Raw genomic sequence first — 22931 nt, forward strand, 5'->3', positions numbered from 1 at the left:
TTTGGCCTTCATCTACACAGTGATGCTCCTACCATGGCAAACTTGTTCTCTATAGACATAGATTGGGAAGATGTTTTCTAGAGTCACCTCAAATAAAAGCCTGCTGTCTACCTTAACAGGATAATGAGCAACTTCTTCACATGCACCACCTGTTCTTCGAGCATATTACAGGCCATCACCATTAATCTCAGAACCTACTGCTTGGCGAATTTCAAACTCACCTACTTGAATTGTACACCATGTTTTGTCTCCCTTTCATGAATTTTCAACTTCTGTATTAGTGGTAATTGGCTCTATTCCACTGAAGCTAAATCAAATGTAATCTGGGCAAGAATTATTTTTCTCATTTATTACTATTTTTCTTCCCCCAGGGGCTGCATGAATATAAGCTTGTTTTCCACAGTAGCAGCATTTAGAAATGTCTCCTCTGGAGGAACACTGATGCCCTCAAATGCACACGTGGTAATTCTCTCCTTTAGGCACAAAAGGCAGTCTCAGCATCTCTATAGCAGCAGCCACTCTCTAAGAGTCTCTCCAGAGAAATAAGCTACCCAGACCATCCAGCTGCCGGTGAGTTGCTTTGTGGTCATGTACTGGGTACATGTCTTCATCTCATGCTTGTTGGCCACATACAGGATTAATGATTCAATACTTCTGTGGTTCCAGAAGCTGTGGTCAGTGGCTGTGCAGGAGTCAGTCTTTCAGTGCTGATCTTTGCTGATAAAATGATAATATTGCTCAAACAGTGTGTAGGATTTCCAGTCAATAGTTAAGAATTTAGTTACAGAAATCTCTTAAATACCCATTACACTGACATAAAATAAGTTACTCATTTATTACCAAATTTGCTTTTTAATTTAATGTAACCCTTGGGATAACATTCTTTTTTATTCTTCCATAAATGTGGTTCATATGGATATATCACACATTGTATAAAATTTGACACAGTGTTAATATAGTTTAGATTTATTTAGATGTTTGCACATTTATTTTACCTCAATGTTTGTTTTCAGGAAGAGTATTTTTCTTCATAAACTCAATTTTCAGAAAATTTTAAATGCATTTTACTGAGGTAAATATACTCAATTTACATTGCTTTTGTGTATTAAGCTACATTTTGTCCTCAATCCTGAAAATAACTTTTGCAATATATGTCATTTTAAATTGACATGTTTCTTCCCTCAGAACTTTGAAGAGCATAATCTATTGGATTCTTGATTTCATTCACATATTGCGAAATAGGTTTGTTTTCATTGCTTTTTAATTAATTTGAATTTTATCTTAGATGGTTTTACATTATTTTCTCTATTTTGGTATTATGCTTTTTACTATTGTTTGTCTTTTGGTGAACATGACTTTAAGCTATTATAATTAATTATTTTAATAATTATATATTTTTTATTTTCCATCTGACATTCACTCCATTATATAATTATTTAAACTTGTACTTAAACACCACCACTTATTCCATTTTTAATGTGTTTTAATTTTTCATATTATTTATTTGCTTTATCCCTATTATGACTTCTAAATATTCAATTCATCCAATACTTCTAATTCATAATTTCTTTTTTATCTATGTAATTTTTCTGTTTATTCTATTCTTTACATTTTAAATATTCATGTTTTTATATTTAAAATTTTCACCTAATTATTTTGATAATATACTTTATTTTTATCTTACTTTTAAAATTTTCCTCTAATATCTTTAAACATTATAACTACTTATATTGTTTCTACACTATATGTACAATTTGGGGATTTATTAAGATCTAATTGTGCAGTCGTGTTTTGATTATTGTTTCTGAATAATTTTTTTTTTTTTTTTTTTTGAGACGGAGTCTGGCTCTGTCGCCGAGGCTGGAGTGCAGTGGCACCATCTCGGCTCATTGCAAGCTCTGCCTCCCAGGTTCACGCCATTCTCCTGCCTCAGCCTCCCAAGTAGCTGGGACTACAGTTGCCCACAAGCACGCCCGGCTAATTTTTTGTGTTTTTAGTAGAGACGGGGTTTCACCGTGTTTCTGAATAATTTTGATCTTGATGACTTTTACTGTGTATATTTTAAAAAGAATAGTAGATTTCATTTGATTATAAATGACTGACCTCAATTGATGGGACCACTGAAGATGCTGGGTCGAGGTATTTTATTCCAGTGAAAAGTTATCTGTAATGTTAATAATGCTCCCTTTACAGACACCCAAAAATGATTAAGTCAATGTATTTACCTAAATTGTCCTGATTAAAACACATGGTGTACATATGAACCAGAAACTAACATAAGGATTGGTGTTAATTCCCCAATCAACCAAAGAAGAGAAGTACCACCTCTGCTATTGTATCTCTGTGACATAAAGATCTCTACTCTAACCTACTTTTTCTAAACTTTTGAAAATGTAAGGATTCTAGCTTTAGATAGCCTAGTCAGATCCAAATACTCCTGCATCTATTCTGCTGTGACATTATATTCACCAATCAGACCTGTTAAATTCTAACAATCTGTGCTTCCATTATTAGCAATTCCCACAGGCAGCATCAACCTCTAGTCTATTTTTTATTCTACAGTTGTGCTTCTTTAGTTCTTTCCTGAAAATTTATTTGTGGAGATACATGCCTTTGAAGATTCTCAGCATACATGGTTATTTGAGGTTGAAAAGATAAGGATTATCGAATTTTTTGCCAGAAATTATGGTATCCACATTGTATCTTTGAAAGCATTGGTTGTCAGACTCCTGCTGACATGTACATTTAGAAGAAACATATCAATGTCAATGCATTGCAGTCTCTGAAGGGTTGAAATAAACAATACAGGCCATCGTGGCCACTGAGGCTCACATGTAGATTTTCACTCCCAGTCCAGGCACCTACATTCAGAGGCACCTTCCTGAGGGGTTTTTGGTTGAGGCCTTCCTCAAGAACTTTTGTTCAGATCCGTTTTTCTGGAGAAGGAATGGAACTTTGATAATATTTTTTATACATTCCTACTTAATACTCAATACTTTTTTACTCTTGCTTATAATATTCTCCTCTACCCTCTCCTGCCCCTTTTTCCACAAAATTGCAGGCCTGTTTTTTATGAGGAGGCTACCTCAGCGTGAGACAGTGCCCCATGTTTGTGCTGATCCATCTGACTCTTTCCTGGTGCTTTTCCATGAGGGAAAAATGGGACAATGAGGAGTCGGTGCTTCATCTGATTTTGCTTGTTGCTTAACACAATCACAGAAAGGAAGACAAAAAGGCTTAACTATTACTTTGATGTTGGGCTTTTGCTTTAATTTAAAACTCTGATACCAAGCACTTTAGCTCTTCCCAGCTCAGCTCAGCTCTTGAAATTTCTTGGAAGAAATTCTGTTTTTATTGGTCTAAATTTTGTGTCATTTCTATAGAAAAAACGGTAATAAAATTGCATCATATATTTAAAAATTGAATGTCTTTTGTTTTGCCATTTTACTGAAGAGAAAATTTGTGTGCCCTATTGGAATTATTAACAGTGAAGTGCCAAGTAGTAATAAGTCAGAAAAATTAATGAATCAAAATCCAACTGTTTCTCAATAGCCTTTCCTTTTTTATAAACTTTCTATTTTATTACCTGTAATATAAAATCTTCTGTAGTAAAGAGTTTAAAATTTTCAAGGTTAATATAAACTTATTTTTAAAATTTATTTTTGAGTAACCATTTGTTGTAAATAGCTAATATTAATAAATTGTAATCATCAACTATTATCTAAGCTACACATTAAAAAGTGTGTTAATATTTGCTGTTGGCTAAAATATAATAAATATATAAATAATCTAAGTTACTAAAAATAATATAGTTTTGCATAGTAATATACACACATAAATAATCAACATATATGTCATTATTTTCCATTTCTTATATTTTCTGTTTGACATTTGTATTGGAACAAAGTGTTTATATCTTACTATCATAAATGGAAATTTGCCTTTTTCTTTTGTATTTTGTTACATTAAATAATCAGACATATGCTTAGCTTCTCATAGGTTACATTTTTTATGTAATTGTTATTAACATAAATAATCCAGAAATTGTTTAAAGTTTTAAAAAAAATTTTCCAGTGCCCTCACTGCGCATAATATAGTTCTATTTGTCAAAGTTTTAGTGCTGTTTGCATTACATAAAAGAATATTTCAGTGATATCAACTAACTACATGCCTGTAGGCGTGGTTTACTTTTTCATTAGTATATAATTTTTGTTGTACTCTGCTGTTTTTCTGAAAGTGCTTGCAAATCAGTTCCACAGGGCTTTGTCTTCAACAAAATAAGAATGTCTCAGAGACCCACAGAAATAACTGTGCCAAGTACTCTTAAGAACAGGCTTCTGATAGAATGACTTACATAACTTTGAGACACTATGAGTGGTCTAAGTTATCTCTCGAATTCTAGCAGAGAAGCATATGTGCTTATAAGATAGAGTAAAACAAGTATTAATACAATAGAACTGAATGAACTGATGATAAATGATAGTAGATTTTGTTTGGAATGTGAACATAAAACATTCCTGCTATTATTTTATTGGTATCTAAACATGAGTTAATGAGAGCTGGTGTTAGAAGTTGTACACCCTTTAGGAGTCTTGTGGTTTTCAATCTCATCTATATTCATAGTTGTCTGTATTTGTGGTTTACAATCTCAGCTCTTTTCATAGCTGTAGTTATATGCATAGATGCATGCAATTGAGTTGCATAGTTGCACTAAGTAGTTAGTGGGTGGGCAGGGAGGTGCAAACAATTCTGCACAGTAAGTTGTTACCTCCTGTTCCAGAGGAAGTTCTTGAGACTTCATTACTACTCATCTTGCTTGAGCTCCTTTGAGTTTCTGAAGCCTCTGGCATACACCTAGAGTGTGGGTTTGCCTGGAAGCCAGCAGCTACCTGTAGAGAACAGGGTTTTCCATGACCCAGTCAATGAATAGACTCTTCATCAACTTCTGCTGCTGCAAAAACATTATTTCTTCTTCATGAATTTCCACCTTCTTTATCAAGGACATCCGGTCATTCTTCAGGGTCACAGAATGCTCTACAGCCTATTTCCTGGTGTCCACCATGGAGCACATTATTTGCACCTGAATTCAAGGAAAATTCAAGAGTGGTCACAGCTGCAGAATTCCAAGCACCCTCAGGATAACTGCGATGATTTTAGAAAGACACGTGGGGATCTGCCACAAGGAAGGCACTTTGCAGGGATGCCTCAGACCCAGGGAACACCCCTGCAGGAGGGCTCTTCTCCTTGTAACAGTCATTTAGTCACTTATAGGAAGGCAACTCTTAGAAAATTTAAATGAGGACCAAAATACTCACCCTAACCAGTTTATTATCTCAAAGAATTGGAAAAATTTTTTTTTCCAATAACGGGATTAGAAGAGGAAACAAGCTATGCCCCTTCTTTGGAGTTGCAGACATGCATTAAAAATGGGATGTACAAATAATTTTTTATGACATAAGGAAGTACTTATGAGATGATATACAATTAAACATATTAAATGCATACATTAAAAAGTATAAACAGAATTATACAGTAGAGCTCAAAATTCAAAATGCGTAGAAAAATGACGGAAGGAAATATACCAAATTCTAAGAATTGGGTTGTTGCTTACAGGAAGCAGGATCCTGTGAGAAATTAAATTGCATTATTAGTTCTTTTATACTTTTATAATTTCCAAAAGTTCTATAGAGAGTGTAATGTAGGACCTTAATTAGGAATAAATATCTCTTTAAATAAGCAGTGGAGAATTTCAAAGGAAGGGTGTGATATGGGTCTGTGTGTTTCTTTCAAGATCTAATTTTGTCCACGCAGTGCTTCAGAGAGGACAAGGTAATTTCAACAACTTAACCCCATCATCAAAAGGATGTTACTGAAATACATTATGGGAGGTTGCAGATAAACAACCAGGCAGACACTAAACATCAGAAAGTCCATGATGCCCATTGGCCTGTGAGAGGGTCTGCATTTGTTTGAAGGAAAAAAGCAGGTTTTAAGACACTAGAACTGAGTCAAATCCAAATTTAAATAGAAAGATTAGAAAGGCTTATGCATGAGAAAAAGATTCCGGGTACCAATGGTTAATTCTGGCTGTTTCTGAGTAATTTAAATTTACCTATAACTTTTAGAAATTTTAAGCCCAGGCGTGGTCACTCATGCCTGTGATCCCACACTTTGAAAGGCCGAGGCAGGTAAATCACTTGAGACCAGTAGTTTGAGACCAGTGTGTGCAATACCTTGTATCTACTAAAAACACAAAAATTAGCCATTGGTGGTGTGTGCTTTTAGTCCTAGCTACTCGGGAGGCTGAGGCATGAGAATCACTTGAACGGAAGAGGTGGGGGTTGCAATAAGCCAAGATGTCACCACTGCACTCCAACCTGGGTGACAGAGTAAGACCCTGTCTCAAATTTTTTTTTCAATTTTAATTAAAAATCAAATAATTAAATTTAAACTTACACTTAATTTACTTTTTAAACATTTTCAATAATGGATATTCTAATTTTGTGTCAGTACATTTTAGTAATAAATGAAATTATTTTTAAAATCAAACCAATTTTAAAGCTTTTGCTTCTTTAGACTGCCTGTCAAGAAAGCCCTGGGGGACAGAAAGTTTGGAGGATGTCAGAGGGAAGTTTGGGAAAAGTAGAAGAATGTTTGGAGGGCAGAAGGAGTGAACATCAGGGAAACTCTGCCTTACATCAGTCTTCACATGCACTGGTGGACTTCTGCACTCGGCCTGGGTCACCTTCACCACTGACCACATCTTGTCTTTTGGCCAGCTGCTTTTTTCAGGAAGATGGTGTCTAGAAAACTTGTGTCAATTTTTTTTTTTTTTTTTTTTTTTGAGATGGAGTCTCACTCTGTCGCCCATGCTGGAGTGCAGTGGCACGATCTCGGCTCACTCCAAGTTCCGCCTCCCAGGTTCACGCCATTCTCCTGCCTTAGCTTCCCGAGTAGCTGGGACTACAGTTGCCCGCCACCACGCCCGGCTAATTTTTTGTATTTTTAGTAGAGATGGAGTTTCACCGTGTTAGCCAGGATGGTCTTGATCTCCTGACCTCGTGATCCGCCCACCTCAGCCTCCCAAAGTGCTGGGATTACAGGCATGAGCCACCGCACCCAGCAACTTGTGTCAATTTTAATGTCAATTATTATCCAGAGGTTGGAAGGCAAACCTCCACCTAAAGTGCCAGTCCTGGGGCCTTGGTGAGACCCTCTGCTGGGGAAAACCTCCACTTCACCTACGGGTTCTTATTTTTTACAAAATGAGGACACGAGGAGGCAGCCAAGCAACAGTAAACCAAATCTTAAGCAAAAACCAAACTCTTGGGGAGTTTGGTTCTTTCTTCCACATAGTGCACAAGTTCTGGAGAGATTATAGGGGTGAAGAATAATAAAAGATTTTATTTTTGAAACATCTTGCTTGGTTGCCCAGGTAGAAGTGCGGTGGCATGATCATAGCTCACCATAGCCTAGAACTTTTGGGCTCAAGTCATCCTCTGCCTCAATCTCCCACATAGCTGGGACTACAGTTGGGCACCATCACACCTGGCTAGATTTTTAAAATTAATTTTATTTATTTTTTATTTTTATAAATGGGGTCTCACTATGTTGACAAGGCTGGTGTCAAATTCCTAGCCTCAAACCATCTTATCTCCTCAGTCTATCAAAATGCCAGGAATACAGGCATGAACCACCGTGCCTGTCCAGGACTGTTTTTATGCTTTATTCTCCCAAGTTCTTCTCAAAAAAGTCAACATGCACCAGGTATCAGCTGATATTTGAACTTCAACCCTGTGCTGAATTCAGTTCCAGGACTCTCCATTCCCCACAAGGGACAAACGGAGAAAGAAGTGGTGAGAGGGAGAAGCTTGATTCTGGCCATGCTAATTGGGCACCTATTGTGTGCTGGGAAGACCCACAGAGCTCCTTCCAAGCTCCAGCTTCAGCTGCAGCAGGACATCCATGGTGTAGAAGGCCTAGCCCAGAGGAGGGAGCTTTAGCAAGGGGAGCACCCATCCGTGGAGTACTGACACTCAGTCAATTATTTCCATCAATGCTGGTTTCTTTATGCCCAAGGGAATAGTTTAGGGCTGCCAGGAGCATCACATTAAGTGTTCTGAAAACTAGCAGAAGATATGAGATGTTGCACTGAATCATTGTGAGCAAAAAATCCCTACTATCTTCTTGATTTGGTTAAAACAAACCTTTGCTGAAAGGTAGCATAGAGTAATGCTTGCCTATAAGAATTTTAAAACATCTTAGAAAACCATTCCTTTCTCAGTTTAAGAAGGGCTCAAGGCCTGTATGGGATAATAAGAAAAAACATATTTTTATAATACTTTGAGTTCTGTTTCTCCTAACCACCATTGCTACATAATTATTCCAAAATATAGCTCTTATTTACCCATCCTATGGTTCAAAAGTTCCTCACTGACTCTGTAACCCCCCAACAAATCCACCCCATAGTCCCTAGATGACCACAGAGGCCTCTTATTCTCTGCTTTTTACTGTGACTCTCCATAGTCCAGCAAACTCATTCCTTTTCCTGCATTCCTTTTCCTGGGTTTCTGCCCTTTTTCATCTGCACCCTCTGCTGAGATTCTTTTGTCTTCAAACATCCCAAACCTATCTATACTTCCAGTGCATTACCAGGGGCAATTATCTCATTCACTCAGCCTGATTTTTCACCTCACCTTCCTTCCCCTACCCTCTCTCCACTCTGAACAAGCTTGTACTAGGTTGCTGTTAAGTTCAGGTGTTCAGAGAATCTGACTAGAGTGAGTTTCCTGAAGTAAAGTTAATGCCTTAATAATTTTCACTTTAATTGCTCTTTGCACAGTGTCTTGCACATAATTTAACACAATAAATTCTCCCTGGGTAAACGCATAAATCTTTGCAATGTCCTATTTGACTCCCTTAGAGTTTGGCTCTTTTCCCACACATCCATCCAGAGTCCTGTCTAACCAGAGTGAAAATGCTTGTGGTTGTCACTTAACATGGCTGAGAATTCCCCATATGTATGGGACACCTTGCTCTTTCTCAGGAGCTCCCTCTTTCTGGCAGGCATCTCTGCTGAGAGCCAACTTCTGAGACAAGTATGTGTTTTATCTAAACTAGTTTTCAAAATGAAGAAACAGGATGCAGATAAGTACTTTATTCTCTCTTGGCCCTGGGGATTTTTAACAAGGTGAAATTGTACAGAAGAATAAACTAGTTTAGCTGAAAAAAGAAAAAAAGGTATTGGTAACTGAGGGAATAAATTAAAATGCAATAAAAATAGAAAATGTTCAGGAATTCCATGTTATTGGTGCATAGATATGCCAGTGATTTTTGTACACTGATTTTGTGTTCTAAAACTTTACTTTAGGCCGGGCACGGTGGCTCACGCTTGTAATCCCAGCACTTTGGGAGGCCGAGGCGGGCGGATCACGAGGTCAGGAGATCGAGACCACGGTGAAACCCCGTCTCTACTAAAAATACAAAAAAAAAAAAAATTAGCCGGGCGTGGTGGCGGGCGCCTGTAGTCCCAGCTACTCGGAGAGGCTGAGGCAGGAGAATGGCGTGAACCCGGGAGGCGGAGCTTGCAGTGAGCCGAGATTGCGCCACTGCACTCCAGCCTGGGCGACAGAGCGAGACTCCGTCTCAAAAAAAAAAAAAAACAAAAAAAACTTTACTTTATCCATTCCAGGAGGATTTTCAAGTTTTCTCCAAAAGGAGTTTTGGAGAGGCTTTAAAATTTTCTATGTAGACAATCATATTGTAAGTGGAGAGAAGAGAATTCAACTTTTTTTTCTATTTGGATGCCTTTTTTTTTTTAATTGTCTGATTTTTCTGGGTAGGACTTTTAAATCTAATTAAATTGTGCTTGCAAGATTTACATTAATATGTCTGTAATTAATTTTATACCTGTATATTGTCCCCTTATAAAGGGATATGTAGATGTTTTATTTATTCTTTTTATTATTGATGCACATTTGAGTTGTTTTCAGTTTGGAAAAGTACCAAATAATGTTGCTTCGGTCACGTTTCTGCATTGTGAAATATGCTGGCATTTCTATTGGGTGTATATACCTAAAAGTGGAGTTGCTTGTCCTAGAGTGTGCTTACATACATGATGTATGTAAGGAGATACTACCCAAGAGTTTTTGAATGCGGTTGTAACAGTTTACACAGAGAACGGTATAAGAAATTTCCAGTTGCTTGACATCATCACTAGTACTTAATTTTGTCACTGAAAAAAATTTTAACTATTGCATAGTGGTATTAAATTATTGTTTTAAAATGCATTTTTTTCTGACACATAAGGATATGGATATGTTTATCTACTTCTTGGCCCTTTCGTTCTCTTTATGTGGAACTCCTACTCACATGTTTGCCAATTTTGTACAATGTATTGTGTCTTTTTTAATTAATTGATGGGATTTAGTTAAATAATCTAGATATAAGGCTTTTGCCACATAAATATATGGCAAATATTTATTTCCACTCTATTCTTGCCTTTCTACTCTCTTGAAAGTTTTTTTTTTTTTTTTTGAAGAGAAAGTCTTAATTTTAATAAGGTCCCATTTGTCATATTTTTGACTTGATGGTTAATGCACTTTGTGTCCTAAGAAATCTCACCCTATGCCAAGATCATGAACATATTCATCTATGTTATCTATTACAAATATTGTTTTCAACTTTCACCTTAAAATTTAAAATCCACCTGTCCTTGAAATTTGTTAATAATATAAGATAGGAGTATTTCTTTCTTTCTTTTTCTTTCTTTCTTTCTTTCTGTTTCTCTTTCTCTCTCTCTCTTTCTTTCTTTTTTCTTTCTTTCTTTCTTTCCTGTCTCCCTCCCTCCCTCTTTCTTTCTTTCTTTCCTTTCTTCCTCCCTCCCTTTCTTTCTTTCTTTCCTTTCTTCCTCCCTCTTTCTTTCTTTCTTTTTCTTTCTTTCTTTCTTTCTTTCTTTCTTTCTTTCTTTCTTTCTTTCTTCTTTCTTTCTTTCTTTCTTTCTTTCTTTCTTTCTTTCTTTCTTTCTCTTTCCTTCCTTCCTTCCTTCCTTCCTTCCTTCCTTCCTTCCTTCCTTTCTCTCTCTCTCTCTCTCTCTTTCTTTCTTTCGACGTTGTCTTGCTCTGTCACCAGGCTGGAGTGCACTGGTGAGACCTCGGCTCACTGCAACCTCCACCTCCTGGGTTCACACCATTCTCCTGCCTCAGCCACCTGAGCAGCTGGGACTGCAGGCACCCGCCATCACGCCCAGCTATTTTTTTTTGTATTTTTAATAGAGATGGGGTTTCACCATGTTGGCCAGGATGGTCTTCATCTCCTGACCTCATGATCCACCCGCCTCGGCCTCCCAAAGTGCTGGGATTACTGGTGTGAGCCACCGCGCCTGACCAGGAGTATTTCTGTCTCACATAAGTAACCAGTTGACCCAAGGCTATATACGAGATGATTTTCTTCTCCCCACTGCTCTGCTGGTGTGTCTTTTGTAATATACAAATTGTTCAAATATGTGAGTCTGAGTTGGACTCTCTAATCTTTCTAGTTTTCTTTGTGCGTATTTTTGCATTACTACCACACATAGCTTTGATTACTATAGCTTTAAGTCTGAATATCTGACATTTTAAGCTCACAAACTTTGTTATTCTTCAGGATAATTTTTACTGTTCTTGGCTTTTTTGTATGTATTTAAATTTTTAATTTGATTAGACAGTTTCCACAAGATTTCTGCCAAATTATTCTATTATGAAAATAGAAACCTATAGATCAATTTGGGTAGAAGTTATATAGCAACAAAGAAAAACACAGCACCAATAACATCCAAACCAAACTTAAACAGAACACCACAATAAAATAATAAATTCCAAAATTGGAATAAATATTTTCAATTCATATTACAAAGGAGGTCACATCTCCACTGTATAAAGGGCCATAAAGGGCCCTTTTTTTTTTTTTTTTTTTGGTAATACGAAGTCTCGCTCTCTCGCCCAGGCTAAAGTATAGTGGCATGATCTCAAATTACTACAACCTCCATCCTCTGCCTCCCGAGTTTCAGCAATTCTCCTGCCTCAGCCTCCTGAGTAGCTGGGACTACAGGCATGTGAGACACACACACACACACACACACACACACGCACACGCGTGCGCGCGCTTCTAATGTGGAAATCATGGAGGTGAGGTTAGGGAAGAAGTAGGCAGAAACCAGAGAAGTGACAAAAGGGGAAGAAATAGTGGAGGTAGATTTGCCATGAGGCAGAGGTGTCCACTCCCCCAGTTACATGACCAGGGTCTGACAGCATGAGCTAAAGGATCCTCCAGGTTCCCTGGGTTCTGCCTGGCCTGGAGACCTCACCAGCCGTATCAAGAGGACAGGACTGGAGTTGTGAAGCCCACCCCTGTGGGCACCTGGAACTAAAATAAGCCATGCCCCCTCCCCCACCTGATACACAGAGTGGCTACAAGAAAGAAAGCCTCCGTTTTCTTCCTCACAAATAGGCGTACTTGAAGAGAATAATATCAAGGACTCCAAATACTCATAAGTGTCTGCTGCCCTTGGTTCTTCACTGGTAACTCACTGTGCTTTGAGACTCTGGGAAGAGGCTTTTCAGTTTCTGAAGATCTTTCAGAGACGAGAGAGGCCTAGAGACTTGGGCAGATGAGGACTTGGAATAAAGCAGAATGTGGCAATGCTTTGGACTCTGGAGTGTGGGGCCCAGAAAACATACTAGTCCCTTTTGGGTCCTTTAGGTCCTCATTTGGAAGAGGAAGAAAATAATTTCTCTGAATGCTGTGAAACTGCTTCATGAGTGCACAGCACATCCAAGGAGGCTGAGGAAAATAGGGATCAAGGGAGGCTTCCGAGGTCACTTTTATGGCCCCTGGAGCCTTCAGATACTGCTCCTTTGCCCCAAGGGTCCCTGAAGAGCCACTGCCTTGAGGATCGCCCAATATAGGTACCTGTTCTGCGATGCTTCTGTCTGGGGCTGCAGTGCTAGTGATGGTCTCTAGGTGGCGGCAGACTCCCGTGTTTCTTGTGCCCACTGAGCTCTACCGGAGCTGCTGGAGCGGGGAGGAGGGATACGCTGAGGTCCTGCACCTCCTGTTGTCATCCATGAGCTCCACATTATCGGGTGGCCAAAAGCAGGAAGAAAGGCCTTGTGATTTCCCATTTTATTGTGCTCAGCAACTCTTCCCTTAGCACCCAGGCTGTGGCAGCTACTTTTGTAGGCTCACAATGTGGTACTGAAAATGATTAAGTTATCACTGCCTTCCCACAGGGAGCCCACAGTCTGAGGACTGCTGGACAAAAACACTAAAGCAACGACATGTGACAGAAAACAGCATCCTTATAACATAAATAAAGTAGAATATTGGGAGGGAGGACTGGGGAGACATTGCATCGAGGGGACACGAATGCTTCCCTGAGGTGACATTATATTGTGACCATAATGACAATGGAGAGCCAGTCCTGCACAGGTGTGGAAAGTGTGTCAGGGAGAAGCCACTCTTGTGAAGAGACTCACAGGCACAGGGGAGTTAGGCAGAGGAGGTTAGAAGGGGGCCAGTGTGGCTGCAGGCAGCCTGGGGAAGAGTGGAGTAGAGGGGAGGGAGGATCCTGGGTCCTGAAAGAGGAAGTTAGTTATTTGCTTCTCTCTGACAACATTGCCCTGCATTTTAGCACCTTTTGGCAACAAATACTATCCCACAATTTCTGTGAACCAGAATCTGGGCATAGCTTAGTTGGGTGCCTCTTCCTCAAGGTCTCTTATGAGGCTGGGACTGTGATCTCAACTGAAGCTGGACTTGGGGAAGATCAGCCTCCAATCTGACTCTTGGAAACTGGCATGATTCAGTATGAAATGAGAGCCTGAGTTCCTTCCTCTTGATTGGCCTGGGCGTCTCCTCAGTTCTCTATCTTGTGGGTCTGTACATAAAGCATCTTATGATATTGGAGATTGCTTCCTCAGCTTGAGGAATACAATAGATAGAGAATGAAAGAAATAGAAATATGCACAGAAAAAGAGAGAAAGGGAGACAGAGAGATTGAGAGAGGAAGCATAGGACAGAGCAAGTAGCAGGAAAATAATAGCTTTTTAAAAAGATATAACCTTGGAAGTTGCAATAGACTGTGTGGTTCCCCCCATATTCACATGCCAGAACCTTAATCCCCAGTGTAATGGCCTTAAGGAGGTGAGACTTAATTAAGTCCTGAGAATGAGGCCTTCATGGTAGAGATTACTTGCTTTATAAAGGAAACTATGGAAGGCCATCTCTCCCTCTCTCCGCCAAATGAGAATACAACCTGGAGTCTGCAGTTTGAAACTCAGAAGAGAGTCCTTACAAGAGCCCAACCATGCTGGAACCCTAATCTCAAATTTCTAGCCTCCAGAAAGAAAGTCTTTTGTTTATAAGCTGCCTAGTCTATGTTTTTTGGTATAGAATCCTGAACTAAGACAGAAGTGACACCCTATCATTTTTATTGTATTCTTTTTCACAGACACTAGAGCCATGTCCCCAAAGAGTTAAACCAATGACTAGCAGAAACTCTTTAGTTTGCAGAATGACAGATAAGAAAAGAAACAACTTGTTGAAAGACTGACATTTCTTCCACTTAAGAGATTTTTAAAAACTGGCTAAAATTGGTTGGAACCAATATGGTCAACTGGAGTCTGTGTGAAATGAGCTCACTGATGTCAGAGTCCAAATTTTCATCACATGTCTTTTACTAACTCTCCCCAAATTTGCACATGTGACTTGTGAGTAAGCAGGAAAAGATGGCTGTTCATGCCTGGTGACTTTCCATACATTCTTCCTTTCAGCAATTCCCTACTAATCCAGAGCCCACCTCCTAAACCTTTTCTAAGAAAATTGCTATCTTAAAGTCAGCACAGGGAAAGAGACTTGAGCTGGAATCCTTATATATATACACACACACACACACACACACACACATATATATATATATATATATATATACACACATACATATATGCTCAAAAACCCAGTGTTATAGTACTGGCTTCTGAGGCATTGAGTGGTGAGCCACTTTTTTAAATAACAAACTGAGTCACTCACAACTTAGTGTTGTTGTGAGACTTTGTGGATGCATCCACCACATAGGCTGAGATGAGGCATGTAGATACGATTCTAAATATAATGGACAGGCATTGGATGATTTAATGCCAGAGGACAGTATCTGATTTTATTTTAATTTCAAACTCTTTCTAGTGTAGAATGGAAAAATAAGGCCAGTGGGGAAGTGCCTTTCCCAAGATCACACTGCTGGACCCCGGGCCTGTTTGAGTTGCAGGCCATGCTTCCTCCCACCCCTCCTTGTAATGCTTCCGTCTCTAAGTTTGTGCATTATTTCATTATTTACATAGGACACCAGGCAGTGATTTTTATATGTTCTTTTTTTTTTCCCTTTTGAGACAGAGTCTCACTTTGTCACCCAGGCTGGAGTGCAGTGGCACAATCATGGCTCAAGGCAACCTCTGCCTCCTGGGTTCAAGTGATTCTTACACGTTAGCCTCCTGAGTGACTGGGATTACAGGCCTGCATCATCACATCTAGCTATTTTTTTTCCCTTTTAGTAGAGATGGGTTTTTGCCATGTTGGCCATGGCTGGTCTTGAACTCCTGGCCTTAAGTGATCCACCCACCTTGGCCTCCCAATGTGCTAAGATTACAGGCATGAGCCACTGCACCCGATTGATTTTTATTCATTCTGTCTCATATATCTCCAATGAATGGTTTTGGAAGTTCACGCTAGCATAATCCCCATTCAGGGCTGGGAAGACCTGAAACACACAATGACTTTTATATGGTCACAGAAATGAAAAGAAAAAGAAGGTTCTAACCCAACTCTGTTCCCTCAAACCTTTGGCTCTGGCTACATTTAGATCTTTTCAGGGAGTAAGGAGTTTTGTGTTTGCATAATTGTGTACAGGTAAAGAGTTGACATGGGAGAGGAGGGTGAGCAATCAGCAGCCCTGCAGCGCCTTTACACAGATTTAAGGCACAAAATGACTCAAGGGATGGAACATTGAAGAAGTTAATAGACTTCCCTTGTGACAGAACCTGACAGAATTTAGAGCTTTGGGAACCAGACACCCACATTCTAGAGACAGCTCTGTATCTAGCTCATATCATGGGAGATGCTTAGGACAGCACTATGTTCTCATTGTATGCTACATTCCTAAGCTGTTGCCTGAGAAAGGCCCAAAATGACAGCCTTTCCTGATAATATACACATTGGCTCAGTCCGCATCCTTAATGCCTCTGGCCACTTGGCAAGAGGCACCCAGAGGTAACACAGTGTACCCCAGAGCAGGTCTGTCCATGCCAGGCCACACTTCTCCTCTCATCTGGGCAAACCCACCCCACCTACGATTACCATGTGTTGCAGGTGGAGCAGGAAAGGAGGGGACTTTTCTGACAGGGGCAGGTTGTCAGGTGTTGGAACACTGCTGGGTCTGTCGTGTTCATACCCAGCTCCTGGCTGGTGGAATAAAAAGTTGAGTGTTGGGGACCAAGTGTGTGTGTACTCAGATGTGAATCCCAAGGCCTTAAGCTGTCCTCTGGTTTCCTCACTGGCTGGAGGTCTATGCGGATGCTCCTATGTGCCTGATCTAGGGAAGAGAATTTCTAATGGGGATGTCACCTGGTGGTGAAAACAAGACAGACCATTAACTTCTCTTTTTTTTTTTCTTGGCTGCTGGGCACTCTCTTTATAGAGCTGCATTAAAATCAATGAGCAGCTGTTTGATGGATTCAACTCCCCCATCTCCTTGGACAAATGGCAGGTTCACCACACCCTCAAGCATGGCCCACAGTGAGCTATGGTGAGAGCAGGTACATAGGACTCTGTACAGACAGGGGCCTGACAAGTCCAGGATGAGCCCAGGACCCAGAACCAAATATGGAATCTCTCTGGGCTCTGTCTTAGAGCTTTTCCATGAGTGACCGAAAGTTCTGCGCACGCCCCCGCCCCCGCCCCAATCTGGCCTTCATTAGTCCCAATGGAAACTTGGTTATGTGTAAAGTCTCTTTTTACATACTTGTAGAAATATCAGAGAAGGCCTTTGTGTTGTTTTTACTTTACACTAGGCTGTATTTATTCATGTTGCTACAGTTTGTATTGATTTAACTATTCACCCCAAGTATCTTTTGTAGCAGGCAGCTTCACTGTACTGCCATACCTTCTCTAAGACTTAAAAACCACCACTATTACTCAGGAGGTTTTTACACAAAAATAGGGAAGAGGTTACATGAAAAAGGGGTTACATTGTTCCATGCATTTGTCTGCAATGCATCATCTCAGGGAACTTACTGTAGTCCATCAGGGCAGAAGCTGTGCCCTCACATGCCTTTGTAATGTTCTGTAAGGGAGGTAATTACCCAGAGTGGTTTAGCTTCTCAATGACTGTTATTTCAGATCAAAATGGAGTAAAACTAGAAATCAGTAACAGAAGAAAACAAAAATATCAACATATATATGGAAATTAAACAACTCACTTTAGAGCATGCTCATGTTCAAGGGTTGTAAGACTTAATATAGTGAAGATGTTCATACTGCCTAAAGTGAGCTGTAAATTCAATTCAATCTCTTTTAAATTAACAATTTTTTAGAAATAGAAAAAGCAACCAACAAATTATACAGAACCTCAAGCGACCGTAAAAAGCCCAAAAATGTTTAAAAAACAATGTTAGTGACCTCACCTTTTGTAATTTCAAAGTGCATTACGAAGCAACAGTAACGAAAACAGTTTGGTTCTGTCATAAAGACAGGCAATTTTTCCAACAAAACAGAATGTAACACAGATATAAACCTCGCACATATGGGCAAATAAATAGTTATTTGCACACCCATATATACTGCAGCATTATTCACAAAGGCCAATAGGTGAAAGCAACACAAACTTTCCTCACAGAATGCCTAAATATATGTAATTTATAATATAAAAATAATGGAATACTTCTCAGCTTTTAAAAGCAGAAAATCTTGTAACATCCACAAAAAAGATAAGTCTTGAGAACATGATACTAAATAAAATTAGTCACAATAGAACAGATCCACTTATATATAATATCTAAAGTATTGAAACTCTTAGAAACAGAAAATGGTTTTTATCAGGAGTCAGGTGGTAAGAAAAATGGGTAGTTGTTATGTGTATTGAGTTTTAGTTTTGCAAGATAAAAAAGTTTTACAGATATGTTGCATAACAATGTAAATACACTTAACAAGACTGAACTGTATAGTATAAAATATTAAAGATTCTCAATTTTTATGTTATGTATTTTTACCACAACTGAAATTAAAAAGGACACCCAAGGGCCAGGAGCGATGGCTCATACCTGTAATCCCAGCACTCTGGGAGGCTGAGGCATGGAGACCACTTGAGGCCACGAGTTCAAGACCAGCCTGGCCAACATGGTAAAACCCCATTTCTACCAAAAATACAAAAATTAGCCAGGCATGGTGGTGGTGGATGCCTTTAATGACAGCTACTCAGGAGGCTAAAGCAGAATTGCTTTAACCTGGGAGGTGGAGGTTGCAGTGAGCCAAGATTATGCCATTGCACTTTGGGCAACAGGGTGAGACTCTACCTAAAAAAAAAAAAAAAGAAAGACACCTACAAGAGATGGAGTTACAAACTTTTTGAAAAATTACTTTCAAACCGCCAAAGTACTTCTTTCACACTAAGATAATATAAATAATAGCTGTTGAAATTAAGACAATTTTCATGACTACTCACCTAGACAGAATCAACCATTGGCCATCAACCAAGAAGAAAAATATACAAGTCATAAACAAAATAGGGGCAATATTTATACAAGCCAACAAACACTTAGATAATTATATGGACAATAGATAAAGGGCTGATTCATATTCGACTTTTGCCCCACACTGTCTTAAGGTGTACAGAGTTGAATATTGTCACACAAAATTATATTATTTAAATTAAAACTAAAAACACTACACTGATGTGAGGTGGCCTACCCTAAAAAATGAAACACAGAAATATAAAATTGCAAAACAAAGTTAAAAGAAACATTAACCCCCAAAATTCTGATCTAAATAATGTAATTCAAAATCATAATAAACGAGTAGAAACTAAAAACACAATTAACTGATGTGAGGCACCCTACTCTAAAAAAATACAGAAATATAAAATTACAAAACATAATTAAGAGAAACTTTAATCCACAAAAGCCTGAATAAACATAGTGTCCTACAGAAAAAGAATGCTAGATAACTACAATTTTCAACTCTGTGCATCCAGGAAAAGCATAAATTTTGAATCATTTGGATACAGTTAGGGCAATGACATTTCAGAGAAAACACATTATAATTATTCATAAAGAGTTTTGATGAGAAACCTTTAAGGAATAAGCGTTTAAATAATACTGGAGAAAATTTTAAATTATGCTACTGATGCATTGCTGCTTTTCTTTTTTTAAATTATACTTTAAGTTCTGGGGTACATGTGCAGGACATACAGGTTTGTTACATAGATATATATGTGCCATGGTGGTTTGCTGCACCATCAACCTGCCATCTACATTAGATATTTCTCCTAATGCTATCCTTCCCCAGCAGCCCCCAACTCCCCAGCAGGCCCCAGTGTGTGATGTTCCCCACCCTGTGTCCATGTGTTCTCATTGTTCAATTCCCATTTATGAATGAGAACATGCAATAATTGGTTTTCTGTTCTTGTGTTAGTTTTCTGAGAATGATGTTTCCAGCTTCATCCATGTCCCTGCAAAGGGCATGAACTCATTCTTTTTTATGGCTACATAATATTCCATGGTGTATATGTGCCACATTTTCTTAAACCAGTTTATCATTGTTGGACATTTGGGTTGGTTCCAAGTCTTTGCTATTGTGAATAGTGCCGCAATAAACATACATGTGCATGTGTCTCATAGTAGAATGATTTAAAATCCTTTGGGTATATACTAGATAAAGAAATTGCTGGGTCAAATGGTATTTCTGTTTCTAGATCCATGAGGAATGGCCACAGTGTCTTCCACAATAGTTGAACTAATTTACACTCTCACAAACAGTATAAAAGTGTTCCTATTTCTCCACATCCTCTCCAGCATCTGTTGTTTCATGACTTTTTAATGATTGCCATTCTAACTGGAGTGAGATGTTATCTCATTGTGGTTTTGATTTGCACTTCTCTGATGACCAGTGATGAAGAGCATTTTTTCATGCATCTGTTGGCTGCATAAATGTCTTCTTTTGAGAAGTGTCTGTTCATATCCTTCACCCACTTTTTGAAGGGGTTGTTTTTTTCTTAAGTTCTTTGTAGATTCTGAATATTAGCCCTTTGTCAGATGGATAGATTGCAAACATTTTCTCCCCATTCTGTAGGTTGCCTGTTCACTCTAATGACAGTTTTTTTTTTTCTGTGCAGAAGTTCCTTAGTTTAATTAGATCCCATTTGTCAATTATGGCTTTTGTTGCCATTGCTTTTGTTGTTTTAGTCATGAAGCTTTTGCCCATGCCTATGTTCTGAATGGTATTGCCTAGGTTTTCTTCTAGGATTTTTATTGTTTTAAGTCTTATGTTTTATCTTTCTTTCTTTCTTTCTTTCTTTTTTTAAGAGTGTCCATGTGGCTTCCAAAGTTTAATGTTAAGGTCATTAGCAGATAGCATGCTGAAGCTCCTTCAGTCTTGCTTATATAGAAATGTCTTACAAACCAGCTGGGGGTGGGAAGAAAGGAGTAGCATTTATTTTCCAACCACTTACTAACCCTTAGAAACCCTTTCTAACTTATTTTCTAAAAGGACATTTTACTAAAAAGACAATAATTTCCCAATTTAGATATCTAATGACTGAACCCCAGTTGTGCTTATCAGCATCGTTGTCCTGGTCTAAGTTAAAGACAATGGTTTAGGGAATTTAGATGATTCTTTTATTATTATTATTATTAAACTTTAAGTTTTAGGGTACATGTGCACAATGTGCAGGTTTGTTACATATGTATCCATGTGCCATGTTGCTCTGCTGCACCCATTAACTTGTCATTTAGCATTAGGTATATCTCCTAATGCTGTCCCTCCTCCCTCCCCACACCCCACAACAGTCCCTGAAGTGTGATGTTCCCCTTCCTGTGTCCATGTGTTCTCATTGTTCAGTTCCCAACGATGAGTGAGAACATGCGGTGTTTGTTTTTTGTCCTTGCCATAGTTTACTGAGAATGATGGTTTCCAGTTTCATCCTTGTCCCTACAAAGGACATGAACTCACCTTTTGTTATGTCTGCATGGTATTCCATGGTGTATATGTGCCACGTTTTCTTAATCCAGTCTATTGTTGTTGGGCATTTTGGTTGGTTCCAAGTCTTTGCTGTTGTGAGTAGTGCCACAACAAACATACGTGTTCATGTGTCTTTATAGCAGCATGATTTCTAGTCCTTTGGATATATACCCAGTAATGAGATGGCTGGGTCAAATGGTATTTCTAGTTCTAGATCCCTGAGGAATTGCCACACTGACTTCCACCATGGTTGAACTAGTTTACAGTCCCACCAACAGTGTAAAAGTGTTCCTATTTCTCCACATCCTCTCCAGCACCTGTTGTTTCCTGACTTTTTAATGATGGCCATTCTAACTGGTGTGAGATGGTATCTCACTGTGGTTTTGATTTGCATTTCTCTGATGGTCAGTGATGATGAGCATTTCTTCATGTGTCTTTTGGCTGCATAAATGTCTTCTTTTGAGAAGTGTCTGTTCATGTCCTTTGCCTACTTTTTGATGGGGTTGTTTGTTATTTTCTTGTAAATTTGAGTTCATTGTAGATTCTGGATATTAGCCCTTTGTCAGATGAGTAGGTTGTGAAAATTTTCTCCCATTTTGTAGGTTGCCTGTTCACTGTGATGGTAGTTTCTTTTGCTGTGCAGAAGCTCTTTAGTTTAATTAGATCCCATTTGTCAATTTTGGCTTTTGTTGCCATTGCTTTTGGTGTTTTAGACATGAAGTGTTTGCCCATGCCTATGTCCTGAATGGTATTGCCCAGGTATTCCTCTACGGTTTTTATGATTTCAGGTCTAACATGTAAGTCTTTAATCCATCTTGAATTAATTTTTGTATAAAGTGTAAGGAAGGGATCCAGTAGCAGCTTTCTACATATGGCTAGCCAGTTTTCCCAGCACCATTTATTAAATAGGGGATCATTTTCCCATTACTTGTTTTTGTCAGGTTTGTCAAAGATCAAATAGTTGTAGATATGCGGCATCATTTCTGAGGGCTCTGTTCTGTTCCATTGATCTATGTCTCTGTTGTGGTACCAGTACCATGCTGTTTTGGTTATTGTAGCCTTGTAGTATAGTTTGAAGTCAGGTAGCGTGATGCCTCCAGCTTTGTTCTTTTGGCTTAGGATTGACTTGGCGATGCGGGCTCTTTTTTGGTTCCATATGAACTTTAAAGTAGTTTTTTCCAATTCTGTGAAGAAAGTCATTGGTAGCTTGATGGGGATGGCATTGAATCTATAAATTACCTTGGGAAGTATGGCCATTTTCACGATATTGATTCTTCCAACCCATGAGCATGGAATGTTCTTCCATTTGTTTGTATCCTCTTTTATTTCATTGAGCAGTGGTTTGTAGTTCTCCTTGAAGAGGTCCTTCACATCCCTTGTAAGTTGGATTCCTAGGTATTTTATTCTCTTTGAAGCAATTGTGAATGGGAGTTCACTCATGATTTGGCTCTCTGTTTGTCTGTGATTGGTGTACAAGAATGCTTGTGATTTTTGTACATTGATTTTCTATCCTGAGACTTTGCTGAAGTTGCTAATCAGCTTAAGGAGATTTTGGGATGAGACAATGGGGTTTTCTAGATATACAATCATGTCATCTGCCAACAGGGATAATTTGACTTTCTCTTTTCCTAATTGATTACCATTTATTTCCTTCTCCTGCCTGATTGCCC

The sequence above is a fragment of the Hylobates moloch genome, unplaced genomic scaffold (genome assembly GCF_009828535.3).
Source record: "Hylobates moloch isolate HMO894 unplaced genomic scaffold, HMol_V3 SCAFFOLD_3, whole genome shotgun sequence".
NCBI classification, from domain to species: Eukaryota; Metazoa; Chordata; class Mammalia; order Primates; family Hylobatidae; genus Hylobates; species Hylobates moloch.